The following is a 21,679-nucleotide window of genomic DNA, read 5'->3' on the forward strand; positions in this document are numbered from 1 at the left end:
GTAAGCGTGTCAGTCCTGTTCAAATCCAGTTGGTTATTTTCGTGATGAAAATTAACATTTTTAAGTGCTTTGCTGGATCAGGGCCCAGATGATTGTTACCTTTTTCAAATGAGTGTTTTAAAGCTTCCTCGATCATCATAATAATGGAATTAAACCAATAATTATTAATGAATAGTAGTATTCTGTAAATTCTCCAATGAATCTAACTGCATACAGGAATTAGAGCCTCAGTACCAGTATTTCATAATTGTGCCTTAGCAATCTTAATGCAATTTATTTACTTCCTTGCCTACTGATAATATGTTGATTACTGTTTCTGGTAGAGAGACATCCTTTGCGATTTGGAGGTGAACTGTTTTGATCGCATGGGATTAGATAATGAATCTTCAAAACTGCCCGTGTTGAGGAAAACAAGACAGACTGAGTTAATTTTTAAAAATTACCCTTTGAAAAGGTAAATCTCTTCAAATCTAGAAAGAAAAGCAGCACAGACGGAGAAGTTAGAGATCTGACTAAGGACCTTGGATCTAGGTCTTTGTTTCAGTAAAAATAAGAGTTTGAGAATAAGAATGACTTTAGTCAGTGACAAAACCAAGGCCTGGTCATTTTGACAAGGTTTTCTTACTTCTCTGTGACCACTTTTACAGCTCTTAGAGATGAATGTTGAAGAAAAATTGTAGCACTAACCCCCTTGATCCTTCCTGGTGACTTATGCATTGTTGATTCTTGCATCTCCGTTGTGATGAATGTGTTGCGGAAGAGCCTCTGCGGAGATAGTGCAGGCATCCATTGCCATCAATCACCAATCCAGGTGATTTTAAATGCTGAAGCAGTCCAGGTCAGGTCGTGTTCTCCTTGTGTACAGATGCATATATATTTTTATATATATATATATATTTATATAGTGAAATGCTACTTGCTAGTCTTTTTTTTAGATTTTATTTTAATAAACTGCAGTGAAACTTAGGCACGTCAGCACACAGGACAACTCACCTCTTTTCCTCATCCAGTTGGGTGATGTGGAGCTGAAGCCCTTTCTCCTGGCAACGCCTTCCGATAATGCCCAAGGCTTGGGTGCTTGCTCTGTGCTTGCCACAGGTGTGACCACAAGCCCTACCCGTTAGCTTCCTGTACCAGCACTGCTCCCAGCTCAGGGTTCATTGGTGTCCCAGAGGAGAAGCTTGATGCCATGGCTAAAGGGAAGCCAGGAAGGACATGGAGAACGTGACTGGAGTCACATGAGAAGTAAATGGCGTGTGTTGTGGCACCATGCGTAGACTGCAAATAAGGAACCACAAAAATCAGAGATGCTACAGGATTTATTTTCTTTTTTTGCATAACAATGGTAGGAATCTGAGTTTTTAAAGGAAGACTCAGGAAAGTGACCTGGTTTGGTTGAAGGGCAAAGGCTAAGGCTACCACAGAGCAATGTTCCAACTATTTGTACTGCTGCATGTGCAGAGAGTTTGTTAAAGTATTCTTTTAAAATTAGCAGTGTAGGTACTTTCCAGACACCTTTTAGCAATACAAAGAGGGTCATAGAAGCCACATGTTTTCTCCAGTTTGTCTCTGGTGGTTTTGGTCTCTGGTCTTCCTCCTGTTATGACAAATAAAATCTTGTTCTGTGCCATCATTCTGACGAGTTAAACACTGCAGACCACTTGATACTGTTTACTGGCTTCCTCTAATACTCGTTTCGTGCTTCTTTTCTTGGATGAGACTGTATATCGAACTAAACAAGCCATCAAGCATACTTATGTCTTGAGAAGCGTTCCTTGGTAACAAAAAGATGGACTGAGAAGTCAGAGGCTTTTTTTGTAATCCATGTATGTGACAAGCTTGTGTTTGTTTGGAGGACTGAGGTAACAGAGCTTTATCTTTTTCCTATCCGATGACCTACTCAAATGCACCAAATGGGATTTATAAGATAGGTTTCATTAAGGACACAAATTAATAAACTGAAACGAGTGTCTCATTAAATAGGAAAAACACATTAAAAGAAAAGACTTTGAAAACCAGTCACTCCCTCTGTGTGCTTGCTGAGCTGGCTTTTTCCTGTGGTATGGTGGAACAAATAGGATGCTGTCCCCTCCAGTTGCCCCTGTTTTGTAACCACTGAGGGTTGTCTGTAGATCTGCTCTTTACTGCAGGGAAGTGCCAGATTCTCTCAGGGATTTCCTGCTTGTCTTGGGCTGCAGGGTCCCAGCTTGCTGTGCCCCCCCCAGTGACTAACCCCACACTGCATGGCAAGGCACTTCTGGGTGGGTGACATCCTGTGAGAGAGACTTCCCTGGGAAGGCAGGGGACACCATGTGAGCTTGCCCAGCTTAGGGAGCAAAGCCCTTGGAGAAGTTGAACTCTTTCCCTCCCTCTGAAGGTTTTTGGTCCGAGACGCCACATGCCAGGGCAGCACAGGCAGCTGACTCAGCTACCTCCTGCCCTCCTGTACAAAACATACCATGCACATTGTTTTTACTGAAAGCATAGAAATTAAAACATCGTGCCACCTGTCATTCAAGGTACACATACATCACTGAGGACCTAGAGGTGGAGACAGAGTAGGCAGTGAAACCTCAGCCATCAGAGATTTATATAGGGTTTGCTTTTGACAGACTGTGTTGTTCTTCATATTGTCCCTTACACAGATTTTGGTTAGAACGGCATAGTCACTGCCAATGATGCAGTACAGTATTTACTGCTTGTTGGTGCAAACCCACCTCCTCCATCCAGCATGGAGGTGTGAGCAACAAGTGTTTTTGTGTCCCATTTGATAGCCCCAATTAAAGTCATACTATTTCTTTTAAAGCAGCAGTGGCATTCATTGATATCTCACCTTGTTCTTATGGAGATAGCAGGTGTCTTTGTATGTCTTTGTGATAAACATAGCTAATTACTAAGAAGCAAACATTTCCCATGCTTGAACAACCTTGCGGTCCTGCTGAAGTTAATAGAAATTGCCTGTAGCTCTAAGGCAAAATTGGAGCCTGTAGGTTAAAAAAAAGATTTTTCAAACCCTGACCACAGTTTACAAGCTTGTATGGGTCATTTAAGTGTCACTAATATTTGCTCCATGTTTTGTGAAGCACAGCAGCAATTTATTTTATTTTTTTTTTATGTTAGGAAATGAGAGAAAGACTCTGGTAAACATCTGGCAAATTCAGTGCTCCTATTGCAAAAGATGCCAGTTTTTTAAGAAGTGTTAACATATCAGTAGTCTGGAAATACCCTGGTAAGATCATAATTGAATTGTCCAGAAGATTCCTCAGCTCCTTTGTTGTCTGGTCATCTTAGGACATTATTCAGTCTGATACGGACAAAACATTTTACATGCTTTTTTGGCAGAAAGTACACTGAAAATAGGGTGAAGGATGGAATATGGCCAATTTCACTCTTAAGTTCAAGGTTAACTTACTTAATTCTTTCCTCTTTAGGGAGCACTAAATACATTTATATTTCATTCTGTAATGGACAGATTCTGTTCTTTATTTTTGAAGTTGTAAAGCTGCAGTTCTCTTGTTTTAGATCATCCTCATGCTTGAACAGATCAATACTTTCTATGTGAAATTTGGTGAAACTTCTATATAATGGAACTGTTCTAGAACAGGTGGGCTGTATCAATCACGTTTAGTCCAATCTTAAGTGACAGATGGTATATTTGCAATTGTATTTCAGGATTTGACCACAGATTCATTATTTGTCAGTACCCTTAGCTTGTACTGCTCTTGCGAGTAAAAGCTCTGTGTACAGAACAGAGTCTGCCACTTTTTGTAAACCATAAATATTGTAGCCCTCGAGCATACAATTAAGCTAATGTATAATATCTTTTCATATTCCTCAGAAGTTAAATTCTTCTCCTGGGATAACTGGGAGGCTTGGATATTTGGTATTCTAGTACAGATTATACTTCTTACTAATGTTGCTGCTTACCTTCACAGGCACATTATGGTGGGTTACTGTAGGTGTCCATTAAGCTATTCACCGCAGCTTCCTTTCCTTTGAAATATATTTTGCGTTTTTCTGTCAAAGAACTAGTCTCTGTTGCCAGTTAATACTTCAACGGTAAAATACATAAATGAAGGTAAACTTCTATAAACTCAAAGGCCCGAACGGTTAATTTTCAATTACTTACCTGACTAGTTAGCTGGAGAACTATCAAAAGGCAGTATTGCAAGTGCTACTTTTTGCTCTCTTTTAGCTGATGTAACCCATAAGGCACAGTATTTAGTCTTTTAGTTTATATAGTTGCAGTTCTTCAGCCATTCCATGATATGGTTGGACTCGATGATCTTAATGGTCCCTTCCAACCTAGACGATTCTATGATCATCTGCCTAAAAAAAAAAGTTTTTTCTTGGAATTATGGCAGAGAAAAGAATTATCCAATGACTAGAAATACTCAATCTACATTAAATTGCTTAGATTTTTTTAATCTATCTGTCTGTCTGTCTACCTGTCTATATCTGTGAAATAGCTTAATTTTTGTGTATTAAAAAAGGTTGGTGAACAATTACATTGTGTACGTAAGATGTATGTATGATATTATCATCTCACTTAGATTCATTCTTCTGTTTGATTTTTTGTTGTTGTTTTGATTTCTACTACTAAAATGAAGTAAACTGTGCAACATTAGTCATTTGACCAAAAATTATTTTTCTTTCAGAAATAGATAACACCCATTCACAGGTTTCCTTCATTTGTTATTTATATACTTAGTATTTACTCATTCCAAGACAATATTCCTGCACTATGTGCCTTATGTGACAACATTGCACTTTGGGACTTGACATTGAGCTCCTACTTCCTCAAAGATAACTATTTTTTTATCCCAGTTAGGAATTTCATTTTCATAACATTATTTTTATTTCTTTTAAAACAAGAAAAACAACTTGCATACCCTGTGTAATGTTTGCAGCCCTTCACGTTTCATAGTTCTTATCGTATGTTGCGTTTCTCATGAAATGCTGACTACTATGCCGTTATCTGTTCAGAGAAAGTTTTAGACATTAGTCTGTTCATTCAGCATCACTCAAAGGAAATATCCTGTTCTCTATATTTTGGTGAAGTCTGCCTTTTGCAGACCATGATCACATGAAAACCCAAAAAGTTTATGCAGGTTACTGTTTGGGGAGTAATCCTAAAAGCCATGTAAACTGATAGCATTGGTATAGGTTAGAAAATAAAAGAGGGAAGAGAGCTTCTCATTTTGAATTTTAAGGGATTGACAATCCTGGTTTGGCTTAGTTTGGGGTTTGGGGTTTTCACCCAAAGTGGTGAAATTTACAGATTTAATTGAGTTCCCCACTAAATTCTCACTGAATTTAGAAAACTCAGAGTTTTCTACTTCCATTATTTGCAAGGCTCTTCCCCCTGCAATGCGTGATGCATATTTAGCACTGCTTATCTTATATTCTCTATGTGTTTGCAGTTAGTAATTTTTCACAGAATTTCTAAGGAAAAAGCGGACCATTAGAAACATGATTGCTCTTGGACCTGTGAATGGATATTACTGCAGGGGAAGGTCCTTGCTGGGAGAACCTGAATGTCTGATTCAGTTTTTATTTGGAGGAACACAGCTCACAAGCTAAAAAGAACTGCTTTTGCCATTTGTATTTGTGTGTTTCTTTTCTCTCTGGTCAGATAGGACTAAGGGGGTGTGTGTTGTGTGGTGGAGCATCTGTTGATTCAGAGAACTGTGAACAAATGGCGATGACAAAGTCAAAAGCCATGCTCTGGCAAAGAGGAGAAAGGGCTGCGTGCCAGTGGTGAGTAGCAGAGGATGATTGTCACTGACAACGCAGGCTGTTGGTGGCAGGAAAGTAGGAGGCTTTCTGTTTATTTTATGTCACTTGTGCTTCTTTACTGGCAAGTTACTGATCTAAGTTGACCTGCATTTGAAAACACTGGGTGGTACTGACTGGCAAGTATGTTTGACATGAGGATGAAAATTAAATACTGGCCTCCCACCTCAGTTTTCCTGTGATTTGTATGCAGCCAAATGCTATCCCATGCTGCGTATCAGGGAACACACTGACATTTTCTTCATTCAAAAGTGTAGTGTGACATGCAGAGCTAGCAGGGAATGGAGTAAAATCAAGGAAGCAAATAATGTATTACTTCTAGTGTTCATTGGGTTGTTGTGGGAGAAGGCACCCTTGTTTTCTCCATCGGTGCGACGGAAAGGAGAACAGTCTGCTCTGAAAAGTAGCTGTGCAATATGCCCTCACTGAGCAGTTTGCATACTGAGTAGAGAACAGATAAAAATCCAAATGTGCAGATTACAAAGTGAGCGGGAGGAAAACTCTTCTGAGTGTTGTGTACTTTGTTATGAGTATTAATTTGCTGCAGGCAATGTAAATTGGCATCTTCGTGGTTTGGCATCTGAAGGACTTTTTCAGGGCACCAGGTTATTACCTGTGGCCGTTAAGATCTTGCTGTTCCGAGGCTTCTGGAGTTGGCTGGGTGCACTTCAGCAGAGCAGCCTGCTGCAGCGGGCGGAGGGGCAGAGCGGGCACGCTGGCACCATCCGTGGTTTCAGTCTCTCCCTTCTGACACGTGCTACGCTCTGGGGATGTCAAGAGCATTTTACAGGTAGAAAAAATCACCACCACGATCACCTGAAGACAGGAGGCAAAAGAAAATAAACTGTGTGACAGTCAGTGCTGCTGCCTCCAATCCTTTGTGCTCCTCGCTTTAGCCTTGACCACCCTGTTGGCTCTCAGTCCACTGAGCTACATCCAGGCTGCCATTAATTCTTGCTCGTTGTTCATCTCCACACAGTTTTATCACACCTGCCTCCCCATGTTTGCGTTCCCCAACCTGTCCTCGCCTGCACAGTGGCCTTCCTCTCACTGTTCTATTGGTGTTGTTGACATTTTTGGTTGGCTTTTCAATTTCACACTCTTTCCATAGCCTCTGTTCCAATAGCTTTAGACCAAACCTCATATCTCTTTTGTATATTTCTTTTCATTGCTTCATCACCTTGACAGTCTTCCTGGAAAGTCTCAGCATTTTTCCTTCAAGGGGTAATGGTTTTAAACTAAAAGAGAGAAGATCCAGACTAGATAGAAGGAAGGCATTTTTTACAATGAGAGTGGTGAAACACTGGTTGCCTGGAGAGGTGGTAGATGCCCCATCCCTGGAGACATTCAAGGTCAGGTTGGGCAGGGATCTGAGCAACCTGATGTAGTTGAAGATGTCCCTGCTCATTGAGGGGGGGTTGGACTAGGTGATCTTTAAAGGTCCCTTCCAACCCAAACTATTCTATGATTCTATGATTCCTGCTTATAGCAGATATCAGGATCCTGAGAGCACCAGCATGCTGTGCAGCTCCTTCCCCCTCTGAGGAGTTAGCTCCCAGTGTTCAACCCAGCTCTGAAATGGTGGAGCTGTGTAGCCTAGGATCAGATTTGTTGGAAAAGCTGTGAGAAGCCTTCTCCCCCTTCCCACTCGGAGCTGCTTTTAGGGCTGGCCTTTCCTGGGTCCTTGCCTGATCTGTATTTCAGCTGCGCTTGTGTCTGGCCAGGCACCTTGCTCCCCTGCTCCCTGCCCTGCCACTTTCCCATCTTGGCAGGACCTCGGACCTGCCCCGTCTCAATGGCCTTGTCCAGTGATCCCGATCGAGGGCTGCCCCAGTTGCAATCGGCCCAGCCCCATGCTGCTCGTTCACAGGCCACGGGCTCATGCCCCAGGGGTGAGGGGCTGCCTGTGGCCCCCGGCTGCCCGCAGCCCTGCCCTCACCCAGCTGCCCCCTCCCGACCAACACTTGTCAGAGCAACCCCAGCAAGATCTTTGGATGCAGCAGTTTGTCTCTCGTTTGTATGGTAAACGGCTTGTAGTTAAAGCTTTTCAGTCAACTGGAAACATTCATTGGCTTGAACTGCACGCTTGAAGAGCTGGCAGCCCTGAACTTGTTGCTATGCTCTGCGCAGGCAGTGGCCTTGAATTTCTGCTCACGGTAATGGATATTTGGCTTTTTCCACGTTTCACCAAAACACATAATTCAGTTGATTCCTGTGGTGATCCCCGAATTTTTGTGGGTCTTTGGAAGAGGATATCGGCAGGGTCTGGCTTTAAAGCCAGGCAGCCCAACAGGGAATTGCTACTGGGTCAAGTATAAGAGCTTGCTTTGTTTATCCAGTGATGCAAGTTGTTAGTGTGATGAATGAGGACCAATAAACAAAACGAAGAGAGTTCTTAACTAATGATGGATAGAAAAATCAATCCAGAGGTCAGAAACATCATAGAGGAAGCACGCACAGTAGAGTGCAAAACCAGCAGTAATGAGGATATAGGAAAAGTTCATATCAAACAGATTTTTTGCTAAGCGCAAGAGCTCAAAATGTATGCAGAGGTTCAACGCGGTCATGGGCTTGGGCTGTCAGCCCGAGGAGAATTATGTGACCAGAAAACCAGGTGAAGAGATCTGAAGAACAGAGTTTTCCCATCAGTATTAGAGACAGTCTGTAGAGGGATATACAGCAGCAAGTCACGCTGCACTTCGTGCTAGTTTTGGAGCAGCAGTGATTTGAAGTAAATCACTTTGTAAGTGTGGGAAAGCGTTTGGAGGGAAGCTTTACATGTTATCTTGGATACAGCCTTTGTTGCTGTTTGAAACCGAAGGCATAGGAGAACGTGAAAGTAGTACTTTCTCCAGCTTTGTATGTGTGGCTAGCTCTTGAAAGTCTAATGACGTTTTGAGTAAAAACTGCCTCATATTGAGGACCTCTACGGAAGGAGAAGAAAGGCTTAGACTTCATATCCAACATGTGAACATACAGAGTAGCATTTTTCTCAGTATATACTGAATCTCTTTTACACCTGAAATATAGCAGGTATAGATATAGTAGTCTGTAGTCTATTGTAATAATAACCATAGTTATTATTTTATTTTATTTTATTTTATTTTATTTTATTTTATTTTATTTTATTTTATTTTATTTTATTTTATTTTATTTTATTTTATTTTATAACTATACAATACGCAGTATGATATTTTAAACCTGTGCTATGTAATAGAACACAGTATAATATATATGGTAGGGACAGTTATGTTGGCATACAATTTATATAATTGTATTAAATATTTTTATTTTTTCAGAGCAATGATTAAAGAAAGCATTTTCATATAATTAATTAGTATCTTTGATAATCTCAGAACACTTAAACAGTAAAGCAGAACAAGCAGTTGTTTTGTTGGGAAACACGTTTACATATTGATAGCAAAGTGGTCCACAGAGGAACAAAATCACATTTTCGGTTTAAATGACTGAACTGGCACCCTTGATTTTGTTCAGCCTCATATGACTCCTCCACAGGAACTGTGCACCTGCGCAGATTCTATTCCTGACTCCCCAGGTTCTGTTAGATAACCCCTGTTAGATTCCCAGTCTCATATGCCCTCCAGTACTGTTGATGACTGTAATACTGAAAAGCCACAGTCATCGACCAGGGACCCCTTTGAACAAACAAAATAAAAAGCCTGTCCCTCTCCCGGTGACAATTGCTCATAAGTAATTATGAGTGGAAGTATAACATAAAAGGCAAAACCAGATGGGGAATTGCAAAGAAACAGTGAACGAAAGCCAGGAGGGTAGATAGTGGTCTCAGCTTTCCTGAGCAGCCTACATGCTGTCAATTTATTTCTAATTATCATAGCAAACAAGATTTAAGGAAGGATTTGAAGGAGGGCAATGCAGTGACTTTGCAGGTGTTGCAGAGAGTTCTTCCAAAGCATGAAGTGTAATGGGAGGAAGCACAGAAGTGCTTGACTGAAAATTTAACAAGGGGCTAATGAAGAATAACTTACAGACTAATTGTAAGTTGGCTGTTCAGTACCAAGTGAGAATAATAATGAGAGCGGTCCATGGAAGGGAACGTGAAGTTGCTTGTATCTGAGATACCAAAGAAGGGAGTGGAGGGATGAAAGGAGAGAGGTCACACAGGCAGAGTGATGCACCAGAAGAACGGTCTTTGCAGCAGCACTTTGATTAGGTGCTGTGTTTGTCCAGGCCAGAGGACAAGATTTTTTATTAATCTAGTCCTGAGATGATAAGGATCTGGACAAGGGTATTAATTAAGTGCATATTAAAAGATTGCATATGAGCAATATTTGCAGAACGATTCTGCGAGACTTGGTCTGGGTCTGATGACCTAAGGATGATCTGGGTTGGAGATAACATTCAGACAGGTGTCTTGAATGATGGGCTAGATGGTGCCACTGTACACAGTGAATTCATGAAGGATCTGACAGGGTGAGTTTGTGGGAGTGGGTAATAAAAACCCTAATTTGGCTATGTTGAGCTTAAGCTGACGCCTGAATTTACAGTGTCAGAAATATTGGTTGAGATACTAATTTGAAAAGAGTGTGGTAGTACTGGAGTATTGGAGTAGAGGTATAGCCTCCAAAGAGGAGATGGTAGTTGACGCTGTGTTTATAGATGAGATTGTAGCAGAGTAAAGTTTTAAGAGGAAAGAAGACCAAATATTTCTCTGCAGAGCATAGAAGAAAGCATTAAATTGTTCCTTTGAATGACATCCAGAGCAACAGTTAGAGAGATCAGGATAAGACTGTATCAAGGAAGCCAGAACTTCAGGAATAAAAACTAATCATGAAAAACTGTTGGTATGTCAGGAAGAAAAATGAGCCCAGTTCCAGAGGTCTGCATAACTAGAAATGCTAGAGATTTCAAGAGCTGCTATGTTTCAATTCAAAAGGTAAAAGCCATCAGGAGAGGAAGAAAGGCACTTCATGCAGTAGTTTTACAGCTATATAGAGTTGAAAGAAAGCAGGAAGATGTAATGGTGCCTGCAGAAGCAAGTGAGGCTAAGGGAAACAATGGGGAGTTTTTTTCTTTGTGAAAGTTAAAAACGGTGAGAATGGAGAGAAAGAAAGCAGGCAGGGGTGGGGAAATGAGAGTTTCTGAAGGAAATAACGAAACTATGTGAGATTGCTGTGGCTCTAAGGAGGGTGGAACATATAGCAGGACTGAGCACAAGCATTTTCTATGCTTCAAGGATGAGGTAGGGAAAGGAAGGGAAAGTGAAGGAAGAAAAAATCAAGTTGCTGTTTTGTCAGATTTCTCTTGGAGAAATAGGCATGTGGAAAGAGAAGTAGAGACAGGAGTTTTTGAGAATTGGAGTCAAGGAGGTGAAAGTCATTGTGGATGTGATAAATAAATGGTAGAATAAGAGTCTTCTACCTAGAAAAAGTGAAGAAGAATAGAATTAATTTGTTGTGGAAGAATAGAGCTTTTACTCAGTATAAGCAGAGGAGCAGAAGAGGAAGATGTTGATGATGAGAGGTGATGCTTAGGGACACGGTTTAGTGGTGGGCTTGGTAGTGTTTGGTTAATGGTCGGACTCAGTGATCTTAAGGGTCTTTTCCAAACTAAATGACTCTATAATTCAATGAACCAAGGCTGAGGTTAGACTACAGTAATGGAGAATAACAAAAGCATAACAGAAAGAGGTATATGAAACAGTGGGATTTGAACAATTAGTTACTGAGATAAAATGAAGATTAGTAAGACGTCTACAAGAAATGGCTGCATTAAATGTCTTTGTGCTCTCAGAATATACTCGGCTGGAAATGGGATCCTGTGATGGAAAGTACCTAACAGTCCACTGTGTAGCATATCTTAAAACCTTCCAGACCCATAAACACTTTCCCATTTGAAATTGGGTAGAAAGTTCCCAAGTCTGGGGTTTCTACTTTGAAAAGATAATGTGCCGGGAGGGCTGGGAGGCTGTGTGTATTGTACTGAAACTCACATTTATGATTAAGGATAAATCTTTGTGTTTATGCCTGTGAGCTTCTGATTTCTACCTAGACATAGTAAGAATGTGAATGCTTGATATGATCGTCTATATAAGAAGTGTGGAATTGGGGTAATAAAGCAAGGAGAGCGGGGCATTTTCATTACATGTTTTTCATCACTGGCAAATCAGGGAATGCTAAAAAATACGAATAACTGAAGAGAAGGGTAACGTTCTGTCAGCATAGATTGTCATATTTCTTTGGGATACACGTCTTAACACAGTGAAATACATAGGCAGTACTTCAATGTAATGAAATGCATCTATAACAAACACGTATATTTGTGTTTGCTGACGCCAGTAACTTTAACAAAATACTGATTTGGCCATTTTCTAGACCTTACCCATCTGAACAGTAGAATCCTTCTTATCTTTGTGATCTTCCGAAGAAAGTGGTACCAGTTTCTCACTTTATTGTCTGTGGTGCTTATGAAGTTCTCTGACGGAGGGAAGATTTACTTTATTCCCCAAAGCTTCTAGTCTCCCTTTGAGGAACCCATCAGATTACATACAAATTCCAAAATACCAGGCAAAGATTGCAGAAATTCTAAATGTCCAAATGTCTAAATGTCCAAAATGGCATTTACATGTGAAATCAGTTTTAAGCAGTTGCTCAAAGGCTTTATGGAATCCCAAACATAGCTTGAATTTGGAGAGTAGGATATGTCAAAGTGTACCTGTGCCCAAAATTACCATGTCTCCTGACCTGTGCCAGGGAAATACTCTGTTAAACCACAGGTAGGGTGGATACAGTGACAGATTGAGATGTCTAAATTAAGTAGTCTATGTGATGATATCTACATGTGATTCACGTGTCTGCAGTCTGATTGTAATCAGAAGCCTAGTCGATACAGTCAATGGAAATGGGAAGGATTCAACTCACCCTTAAATAGACCGCGAGAGCTGGAGAGCTGAACAGCTTCTAACAGTCTTCTGACAGAGGATGGGCATCTTCTTCATGTGTGGGCATGCACTGCTAGCTATCTAAATTTAGACATCTTTATCTGGAACACAATCCCAACATAGCAAGAAGTGGCAGATGTCCACTGTAATGGTACGCGTAGGATGAGATAGCCTGCAATGCCTACATGAGCATTTTTTCCCCAGTAAACGTCCCACTTATAACTGATTAGAGTAAGATCAGAGCGAGTTCGTGGGGATTGCATGACCTGGGGCATGAATCTCATCTCTGTGAGGTTTCTTCCCATTCTAATCTGATTAACTAAGCAATCAGGTTCGCAGCATCATGTTTTCTGATACGGCTTGTAACTTCTAGTTTAATGCTTTTCAGAGATGATGGTGACCCAGCACTCAGGGGATAGTAATGGGTGAAGAATTTGACAACCTAAACTGCTGGTTTTGATGTATCACAAAATAGAGATTAACTGCTGTTATGTTAGAGCCCTGGTAGCTGTTGAGAAAGGACATACCAGAAAGGCATATGGTAATTTCTTGGTGACACCTTTTCCAGCTCACCGAAAGGTATGGGCATGCCTTAGCATAAGGGGAAACAGTAGATACTGTATATACTGAAAGGTGATTCCTTTGGCGAGAGACATACCAAGCAAAACTTCTTCCCAGTTTTCCCCTGAAAAAGCCTCTATTCATTCTAGTTTCCAGACCGTATGCCAAATCCTGCTTGCTCCAGACAATTTTCCATTAACTTACTTGGGACGACTCTGAATGTGTTTAATTGCAGAAGAGTCGTTAATTTAGCCCAGATTCAGGTTTTCATCAGTATTTGGAGTGTCTCTGTTCATGCTGCAGTCCCGTCAAGATTTTTTGTTTTAGCTGATTGTACCTTCTTCGATCCCAGGAAGAAATACTTAGTAGCCTCTTGAATTTCTTTTCAAATAAACCTCAATAACAGTTCTTTGTTTTAATGATGATGATGTGCGTTAGTGATATGAGATCAGACCCAAGCTCCATCAAGAGTAAGGAATAATTCCATAGATTTCCGGAAGCTACAGGTCTGTGTGGTTCACGTTCCAGTGACTATGCTGTTTGGCAACACCAGGGTAACCAAAGATTCCTGTTATTTTAGTATTGCTATTCAGCCATGGCTCTAGTGTCTTCCTTTTGTCTGTCTTCCTTCTCTCATCTTTTTCTTCTGAAACGGTGGCAGTGGTGGTTTTCCTGTGTGTGGAGGGAGAAGCCCGTGGCAGTCAAAGGATGGGGTTGCCGAGAAGCTGCTGGAGGCAGGGGCTTAAGACGGGGCTGGAAAACTGTCGATGAGGCTTGTTTACATGACGGGTGTGCAAGAACAGGGAGCGTGCTGAAAAGGCTGGAAGATGTTCAGATCTGTGGGAAGAAGCAGAAACTTTGGGACTGGTTTTAATTGATCTGGCAGATAGAAATTATGTGAGTTGTGCTAGACAAAAATGATGTATACGTGCGTCTCTATTCAGATAGAATGTAATATATGCATCGTAATAAAAGGATTCAAGTGAGACTGGTCTAGTCTCCTGGTACAAACAAGGTGCAGGAGTATCTGGGGCAAAGAATGTGTTGTGGGGTAGAAAGCTCTTATATCTGTTCTTTGCTTTTGGAGGTTTGCTGTGCTTTGAACATGGGGTTAGAAAAGCATACTTGCTTCTTGTGCTGCGTGGAGTTAAAAGGAGAAACAGGCTGCAGGGAATACAAACTTCAAATAACAGTCTGAGATAATGCAGCATTTTTCGAAGGTCAAAGAAATGCAGAGCCCAGATTAAACACTCTGCAATATGTAAATGCCAGGCCATGTATGTTGGAGTAACGCTTGAGTGCTGCAGGGGGGGAGCCTGTGTCTGCATCCCATTTTGGATGGAATATTGTTTGTTGCAGCAAAGCAATTGCCCAGCCCCGATTGTTTTAGCGATGGGCTGATCAATATCCCATTACTGGATGTAACAGTTGCTGCAGGAAGTGCACAGAAGATTTTAATGCATGAATTATGCATGCTGTGCTCATTCTTTAGTCTCAGAGCAGAGTGACAGAGATTGTAAAGATGACTGGGGTAGTTTCTTGCATAAAGTGACTGCAGTGAAATGCTTCATATTTTCATGCACACAAGCAGCATTGAGTGGGACGGCCTATTTAAGAAGATATAAATCCCTGAGCTTACAGCACAGAATGCTTGATTTGAAAGCGTTGCAGCCATGTACGGAGCCAGTTTTCCTGCTGTCTAACCTGCTTTCTACTGAAGGTTGGCTGAGGGATGCTAACGGCTGTGCTTTGCTCTGAGGTCACAGTTTGAAGTCTTTTTTTTTTTTTTTTTTTTTAATTTGCTTTCTGCCGCAGGAGAGGATCCGTGAAGTTTATTGGTGCAACCCTCCTTGTATTTTTCAAAGATACAAACTTGGAATAGTTATTATGAACAAAAGGACGAGCAGGAATTCACCACCGCAGGTAAAAAAGGGGTATTTTTTATTTGTGGATTCGAGTGCAGAAGAGGGAATATGCTGAGGCAGGATTATGATGATGCAGTGTGGTTACATTGACTCAGATATCTGCGCTGGAATGCAGAGTCAGGATTCTCGGGTGGATATGGCTGCACGGATCCTACTAGTCTGATTGTTTTTAAATGGTTGTTTAAATATTGCTGAGAGTAAATACTGGTATACTTTTTGAATCCTGCAGTTTGTTCAAGAGTGTGCATTTCTGATCAATTTTTATCTGCTATAGACGACTGCATTGTGGGGAGGGGCAGGACAGTCACCGAGGTGATCAATATAATAACATGATCTGTTTCATTAGAGGTCTAACTGAATAACGACAATGAAATTTCATTGACTTTTTTTTTTCCCCCCTCTATCTTTACATTTGCTGTAACATTTGCAAGCTACAGTAAAATGTGTGTCAGGAAAACGAGTCCCAGAATCTATTGCTTGGCTGTCCTGTAAATAACTAAGCTGATCAAACTGTTACATTTTGGATAAAAGTCTGGGCTGTAATTCAGTGAATAGACAAGCCTGTCCTTATTGTCCTTCAGAAAACTATGTACTGTTGGAGATTTTACGTACAAAGACAGCTATTCCTAATTATATAATTTGCTGGAAATAAAAAAAAATAATTTAAAAGCATTCAGCATTATTTTCATTTGCACATTTGACAACTTAGGATATATTCAGGAAAACTGTCTAACCAATCTAGATGTACATTAAAGCTACCACCTTTTAAAAGAAGAAAAGTTAAATCACATTATTCTTGCCTATTAAATGATTTACCATAGTAAATGCTTAAAAATTTCTACGTCACTAGTATTTTATGCATTTGCAGATTTTCGTATTTGGGAAAACAGAGTACAAATGCCTTAGTTTCTGTGTTCAGGAACTTGAAGATGTCCCCATACTTTCAAAGAGACATATTGTCACAGAGTATTGAGAAATAGCTAGTTTAATAAATCTGAAAGCTGTTTGCTGTGTGATCTGAAGGAGCAAGGTAGTGCCAGTAAGCATTACAGGCAGTCACAGCAGAATGCTGCCATTCCTTGGGTAGCCTTTTTATTTGGAGTTTACATTGTTATTTTCCATTTACGTGTAATAACACCTGATGGGCCAGTTTTGGATCCCTGAGTCCTTATGCCACGCTGCACAGAAACACATATGGACCACTGCCTCAGTGAGCAGTGTGTGTTTGGTTGTTAATTACCTAATAATCAGCTGGAAAAATGCTGTACTAGGCATCAGGCATTGTTAATATTGCTCGACTGAAAACATGTCAAGCAATCATCGGGCTGAAGTGGCATTTTTGAACCTGTCCTCCTGCGTGGGAGTGCACGCCTTGTCCAGCCCCGCGGGTTAGCTGATGCCCTGCCGCCTTGGCCAGCTGCATCCCACCTGCTCTTGCCCAGGGGTACGTCCGTTCATCACCCTTCCTTCCCACACTGGGGGAAGCTAGCTGTGTCTCCGGGATAAAGAATATATTCTGACGGTGGGGAGAGGCAGTGCCGGTTTCTGGGATCCTGAAGGCCTGTTGGATGCTGAGTCACAGAGCAGGTCCAGGAGGTGTTCGCTGGCCCCCTGGCTGTAGCCACATCAGCTCTTGCAGCGAGATGAAGTCTGGGGAAGAAAAATACATGTATAAGGGACAGGAGCATCTAGAGGGAAAAGAGAGAGAGAGCATGCCGTTAAAAATCCTGCCTGGCAAGCATTGCATCTCGCGTGTGGTGAGTGCAAACACACTTCTGGGCGTGCGAACGCCAGGCTGGGAACCCCGGGGGGGATGGCAGGGACACCAGTGAAGAGCTCACGCGGTAGTAACAAGAAAAATGTATAGGATAGCTGGCCACTTGCAAATGTGCTAGTCATTCTTCATTTGCCCGGGGGGAGATTGATTGTATTTTCTTCTGCCATGAAGTATCATCTGAAATGCATAATTTGCAGATTGAGCAGGCTTTCAACCATGAATATAGGTATAAAAAAGAGAATAAGTAACAGCAGGAAAAACTTCATAAACCCCTTGGTTAATTAGGGAACACCTGACTTTGTGTATCACAGGAACTAAGTAAAATAATGGAAACCTCTTTCTGTGAGAGAATGACACGTATACAATTAAGGGTTGCACTTTCAAATACTGAATTCAGAGCATATGTGGTTTATGGAAATATGGCTCAGCTGTTTCAGTGCTTTACTACTGTTTCCAGATGCATCAGTGAATAAACATTACTTACGTTCTTTGACTATCATAAATAAAAAGCATCACAGCTACACTCACTTTGACACAAATGAATGTTAATCTTATAACAACATCCTCATTTTTTTTCCCCGTTGGAACTGAAGTACTTAAATTACCTGTGTTTAATGAGGAAACAGATATTCTAATAATTCGTAAAGAAGTGGAAATACTAATTTTCTCTAAGAAATAATGGCTAGGGTTTTCCAAGGCATTTGAGAGGGGTATCCAGGGTCCATTGAAATTCACTAGGGACCATGATCTTTAGTCTCTTTGGCTGAGATTTTCAGAGGAGCATATATAAATATTTTAGTCACTACAGAGAAAACAGCTTGAATAAAAAGCAAGGACAACAAAGGCAGCCCAGCAACTACTTGCTGTTAATATAGGTAATTAGAGGAAATGCAGTATTGGATGGTGGTGTTGTTCTTCTCCACAGTCTCCTCAGATAACTGGGTAATTACGTAATTTAAAGTACCAAGAAATAATCCAGGGTACTATACAAAGAAAAGGGTTAAGAAGGGAAGATCTTGCAAGCATCTTCTTAGTAAGGGATATTGTTAGAAAAAAGCAGCTTAATGTGGACAGAAGTCTCCATTAATAACCTGTTGGAATATTCTCTTTCTTGTTCTCATTTTAATGTCAAAGATTCAATTACAGTACTTGGTATTCTCAAATCATTATTTTGCGAATTTTAACCAACGTGGACTTAATTCTGGAAAACTGTCTTGTAATAAATAGATTTGCAATCAGAGAACTCATGCCTGCTACCAGGTCTTATTGACTTGCTCTGGGCTGCAGAGCAGACCCATTTGGTACAGTTAATAACTGAATGGGTGACCACTTATGAAAATCGGAAGCTTCAGCAGCTGATGCTGTTCGTAAACTTGAGTGAACACAACTCAGTTCTCACTCCCTGTTGCAGTAAAGTGACATTGTCATACTTTTGAGTTATGCCTCTGTGATAAATAAAAGGAAAGGTTTGTTCTTCTGGTCTATATTGGCTTTCATTTGTTATTGGAAAGAGAAAGCAGAATTAATGCATATTAATAAGAGGAATTAATAACAAGAATTAATGCATATTAAATGATCATGCATCTGGAATTGTTCCAAAAGTACCAAAATAGTAGATTAGCAATAAAGAAATACTTTGGCTTATGTCTGCTAACAGGAGCATGCTTTAAATTGTTAATAACACGGTAAAAAGTGCTTTTTCCTGTAACTGACTGTGTTTTACACTGTTACTAGTAATTTATTTATTTTTTGCGTTTCCTATTGTGGTAGAGAAGAGATCACTGAGAATAATCAGATTGCTTATGACTGATTGAATACATCTTCAGAGAGTTAAAAATTGGTAATTGCATAGAATCATTTTAAGTATCCTATGAATACTTCATCAGTGCTTATTAACAGAAAAAATATGTCAGTATGTGTGTGTCTGTATGTAACACCTGCTTACTCAACAAATCTGTTCCCTGAGCTCTAGTTTTTCAGCAGGAACTAAGAATAGCCAGGTTCTCCTTCTGTTAGCATTTCCCTGTAAATAACACTGAAGGGACAATGGAGGTGAGTTCTGTTCAACATCCCTCATTGACACCACCAAAACCTCATTTGAGTTAGCTGAGCAGCAAGAGAACCAAAACTCCTGTATCCCATTTGCTGAAGACATTATTCAGACTGCAGTTGTATTTCAGTATGTTGGAAACAAGGGCTTTAATCTCTTAGGAGAAACTGGTAAAAGGAGTCAGTGTCTTTGGATTTCTACTGGCAGAATTTTTAGTAAAAAAAGGGCTGGCACACTAAAGATTACTTTATAAAAATAATTATTCACCTGCCTTTTGAGCTGTAAGCTATAAATTCATTGATTAATGTAGGTCAGTGAAACTATATTGTTTTTCAGCCAAGCATTTTGAACTACATCTCATTCCTTATTTTAAAAATGGGTTTGGTATCTTAAAGCGTGGAGCTGGTACAGGTATTCGTTCTACCTCCTATAGCAGCAATGCGCAAGGGGCATTCTAACTGGTGGAACAGTGTGGCAGAAAAGAAGAAAGTTATAGACAGCAAAATCTGTTCCTCAGTGTTTAGTGTTTGAAGCAGACAGACTACTTTAAGATAATCGCGCAGAAACCTGCAGACCTTTCAGGATGCGGGGTTCAAACACGGGCTTTTCCTCGGTGCTGGAATCTGACCTGACCACAGTGTTCGTTCCTCTTCTGCCCAGGAATTGATCTCCCATCCTGAGTCCTTCAAAAGGGGAGGGAACGATCATCTTATTCATTAGATGCAAGGCTGTTCTTGTTGCACCCTGTTATGTGATGAAATTATCCTTGGGCTGACTGTTTGTTTCCTTGTGGAGAAGCCCAGCAGATCCCAAAAGTCCCACTGGTGCTTCTGATGTCAGATAAATGCCATGAGTTTGACATTTTTGTGTCACAGGGCTTCACACTGATTGTTACTGACCAGAAAATGGTATTAGAAATTTAAATACAAAGTTTGATTGGATTATCTGATAGAAATGAAGAACTGTATTAATAAGTGCACATATCTGGCTATGGCAATGATGATCACTTGGATATCCCAGCAGTCACTCTGGGAAAGCATAGGCCATATTTTCTTATAGGAAGACACTGACATCTGAATAAATTGTCTCTTTTAACTTATTAGATCAGCAAAATAATGAGTGTACATGGTAGAGACTGCCATCACAAAATGCTTTACAAATTTCAGTAACTTGTATCCAGCCTGTGCCAAATTCTAGCTTATGCTCTGTGAGGGGGGTTCAACTGTTTTTAGCGACCAAAGTATGTAGCCTTTCATGGTAGGGCCGGAACTGGACTCTTCCTAAGCATGCTCTTTATTTAAGTTTCTAGGTCTGGAAGACTGGACCCTTTTGAAAATGTTCTTAGTGGGGGATGAGCCAGATTTCATAGCTGCAGGGAATGACTGCAGAGCGGTCAGAAATTTGGCCAGTCTTTGTCCTTCTCCTGGGGCAGAGCATGCTGTTCCCTTGCGCTCTTTGATGGGAAAACTTCAGACACAGCCCTGGGGAGAAGTCTCAGCCGGGACACAGCCAAGGGCTGTGAGCTGGGAACTGGCAGACTGCTTTCTCATGCCAAATGGGACAGAGATATCATTAGTATTTTTACTTTTTTTACTTGTTGTAGGCAACCTGTTTCTTAGAGTGACACAAGTTGAGTCCTTTCTACTACATTCACACATAGTTTAATGGGAATGAAACCAGTAGAAACTTCCACTGATGTTGTTTCTGCAGTGACTTTCAGTGGGATACCGGAGGAAGAAGGAACCCTTGAGAGGAAAAGCAAGAGCTTCTCCAGACTCCCTCGCATCTAACCAGAGGATGGTCTGTTTGGAGCATCTGGGGGATTATTTAGGTTGATGCAGGGTTTGAAGCTCTCGTAAGGAGCCTTTTTGTCATGCGGTATCTGGATATAGTGAGGTGTATTCAGTCACAGCATTGCCAGCTTTTCTTGATTTAATATCACAATTGGGTAGTATGTGAATTTACTGATAGTATTGATTAGGATTTGACGCTGCTGATCAGATATTTGGTTATGCAGAATCACACTTCTATAAATTGTGCTTTCACCAGGCAACCCAAACAATCATAGCTTACATGATTATTACATCTCACATGAATTAGACACTTCAGAATGAATTTCAATATGAACAGAAATCATAGCATAGAAATGTAAACTCCTCTGCGTCCCTGCACCGGTGTTCATGGGGTTGAGTATAAACTGGCTATTGCAGCCTCAACACAACATGTTGATTGTTTCCTCCCACAGCTAAGGTTTCAGCTAAGCCAGCAACCATATTGTCCGTAGAGGCCATAGGCTGTGCGTGGGAGCTGTACCTGAACTGCTACTGAATTACACACAGCTCAAGATTTTCACATTGGCTACTGCTGCCGACACTGTAGCTTCTAATTTCTTCTCTTGCATACAGTAATACCATATTTTGGGAGGTTTTTTCATGGAAAGCAAGAGAATTTCTGATGTTACATTGCATAAATAAATTCTTATTATATCTTAGGACCCAAAGAAATCCCCAAGTGGCTTTTTAAGACACCTTTTTTCTCTCCTGAACCGCTTCATGTCAAAAAAATGGAGGACAAATAATCTGAATTTGTGAGTCATGATTATATTAATAACAAATACACTTACGTTTTTATCTTTCTGACGTTTCTTCATT

The 21,679-nt window shown here is 40.7% G+C and overlaps 1 protein-coding gene across 2 annotated transcripts in view; it reads left to right on the forward strand.

The window, feature by feature from the left end:
• The window catches only part of CNTN1 (contactin 1), a 260,047-nt gene that overhangs the window by 94,201 nt on the left and 144,167 nt on the right, over positions 1 to 21,679 (forward strand). The window contains exon 3 of one of the 2 annotated variants that reach the window (XM_074563570.1): positions 15,092 to 15,199. The exons of the other annotated variant lie outside the window; for it this stretch is intronic. The gene's annotated coding sequence lies outside the window, so the exon portion shown is untranslated. The remainder of the gene's footprint in view (positions 1 to 15,091; positions 15,200 to 21,679) is intronic. 2 annotated transcript variants of the gene reach the window in all.

The sequence above is a fragment of the Larus michahellis genome, chromosome 1, assembly GCF_964199755.1.
Source record: "Larus michahellis chromosome 1, bLarMic1.1, whole genome shotgun sequence".
In the NCBI taxonomy this organism is placed as follows: Eukaryota; Metazoa; Chordata; class Aves; order Charadriiformes; family Laridae; genus Larus; species Larus michahellis.